The sequence below is a fragment of the Aplysia californica genome, unplaced genomic scaffold, assembly GCF_000002075.1.
Source record: "Aplysia californica isolate F4 #8 unplaced genomic scaffold, AplCal3.0 scaffold00337, whole genome shotgun sequence".
Lineage (NCBI taxonomy): Eukaryota > Metazoa > Mollusca > Gastropoda > Aplysiida > Aplysiidae > Aplysia > Aplysia californica.
In genome coordinates, this window is record NW_004797607.1 from 510,509 (window position 1) to 513,145 (window position 2,637).

At 43.6% G+C, this 2,637-nt stretch overlaps 1 protein-coding gene across 1 annotated transcript in view; it reads left to right on the plus strand.

The window, feature by feature from the left end:
- LOC101863827 (serine/threonine-protein kinase PLK1) overlaps positions 1-2,637 on the plus strand; it is a gene marked incomplete in the record, with an annotated part of 103,259 nt that overhangs the window by 1,336 nt on the left and 99,286 nt on the right.

Below are 2,637 nucleotides of genomic sequence, written 5' to 3' on the forward strand. Positions count from 1 at the left end.
GTGTGTTATGTGTGTATGTGCTGAACTGAAGGTTCAGTACGTTGAGGACCCACCAAAGCCATAAATTCGTCATGTCGTAGGCGAGGACAGGAGCGCTCGTGACCATAATTCCACCAGTAACAGGCTGTATTCCAGAGGTCAGGTAAACCGCTGGTCTCTTCACTTCCTTCTTGAGCAACCAATCTGTTATTGGAATGTTTGTTTAGATCATTGCAGGGTGTGATTGTACTAGTGCTCCCACCCCCATACCTACCTAGGCCTGTTGGAAGAGAGTGGGGTGAGAAATGGGGAGGGGGTATATTAAGCAGATCTGAGACCTTTAAAATCCCCTCTCCACCCCCACCCCCCAACCTCCACCCCTTTTCCAACCTCCACCCCTTTTCCAACCTCCACCCTCTCTGTCTTTCAATAATAATTGTAATTTTAATTCTGTACTCAGGCTGTTTTCGTTTCCCCTTGTGTATATATTCGTTTTAAAGATGGGCTTTGTCATGTTAGTCTTGGAGTGTGCCCATACCTGCTCTCGTTATCTTCTCGGGTTGACCGGAGCCCTGTACTTAAGTGTGTAAACATTGTGGCCGTTTGTAGTGACTGTCGTGATAATTCGACGTGTTGTCTAAAATTAACCTAACCAAGGTCTCCCTCTAGGACCTATCCCTGTCCCTTCGATATGATGATACACATGGTTTCCCCTTTTTTTCTCCTTTCGGATGCTCTCATAAAAGCTAAAATTAAAGGTGATCCTGGTGTTTCCCTGTCCCCTAACTGTTCATATTTTCCAATTTTACAAACTTGTCTTGGTGTAACCCGCATTGTTTTCCTTTTTATTTCCCCTGTGAATTCCAAAACACCTGTCATAAGGTCTGCCGAGTTTCCCCATGATTCGCTTCCACCCACCTTATAATGACATGAGTCAGGGTTACACATCAATCAAATTTTGATTTGGGAAAAGCAGGACTTAAGACTTAAGGAGTGAGGTTAGCCTTAGCTTTGAACGTTATTTCAGCAACGGATTTAGCTGTACGTGGTACCCTAAGTTTCAGTTGTCATCAAAGTGCCCTACCCTAGAGCATACACCACTCCTCTTCAGTCAAGAAAAATATATGGTTGAAGAAACGGACTGACAGTCCCTTGCCTGTAGGCTGTGGGCGACCTCTATTTTGAGTACATGTCTGTGGTTTATACGGAATGTCTTGTCCTGGCTCCACTTGTTTCTGACTGTCGCATGGCTGCTCTCCCCCGCATCATGTGACCACATCTGTTTGGATGCGCCATCCCTATCCCTGTAGACGTTAGGCTAGGCCAACAGCAGTGAGCCAGACAGCTACTTGGGTTTCCTTTATGTGGAGATAATTCCTTGGCCTACATAGAGAATACTGTGCTGTGAACTTCCAAAAGACAAATTGCTTACCCCCTTTTTTTTACGAGCTCGTCTTTTCATCTACCTTGTTTTGACCCTCCCACCAACCCAAACTTGATGTCTAACCACTACCCTTCCTCTTCGCTTTAGATTTACAAAAGGGTTTCTAGATTCCCCCTCTATGCTCCACCGGTAGGTCTACTTCTGTTCTTTTCGGCAGGTGTTTCGGTCTGTCTGTTTGTAAGCTGTCTTTCTTTTTCCATGGACTTATAAGGCAGTTCTTGTGTCGTTGTACTTCCTTTTACTCAAAGCCACCGCTTTCACAAAGCAAGGCCTGTAGTATGTTACTCAGTCTGTGCTCGTTAAACAAGGCCCGAAGGCCTAGACAGAGCACTGCGCTTTGAGCTTGGTTTTGGTTCGTCTCCTTTCTCTGTCGATTTATTTGATTTTTCACGGTAATGTTTTATTTCGTGTTGAAGCCGTAGCCATAATGTGAAGGCTGGTCGTGCCATAGGGGTCGGATTGAAAAAAAAAGGGGGGGGGGGGGGATGTGTGATAAGCAGACCTAAAGCCCATAACAAGCAAAAGTAACAGAAACCACACCTTACAAAAACGAAACTAAAGCATACTCCCCACCCCCACCACCGAATACAAACTAATAAAGTAACACAGATGCAATAACAAAAACTATTTTAAAAAACGTAAAAAGAATACCTGCAGTAGCAACAACAACAAAAACAGCAGTAAAGAAGCATAATGTATCAACAGGAAACCCAAAAAATGTCAACAGCCACAACATCATCATCATCATCATCATCTTCATCATCATCATCATCAACAACAACAACAACATCATCAACATCAACAATAACAACAACAACAACAACAACAACAACAACTACGCTGACGACAACAAAATCCCATGAAAGCGGATGATAACAAAACAAAATACACTCAACACACGCCCAAAAAACAAACGAACCGCCTAACAAGAGCGGAAGACAAAAATTGCTTACAACTGTACAGGGCGTTATATTATATGGCATTGTGTCTGGCTAGTATGTTACGGATTTTGAGCTACTGGTGAGAAAGGGAAAGGTCGAGCTCGTAGACGTGGTAACACGAAATGTATTCGTGTGTTTTCGTAACAGTGATGTTTTGGGAGGAAAGGAGGAAGCAATATGTAGCCATGTAACTACGGCAGATGGGGGTAGTTTCCTTATCTATTTCCTGGTGAAATATGGCTGCCATTGTGACTATTCTGTTATCCCTTACCC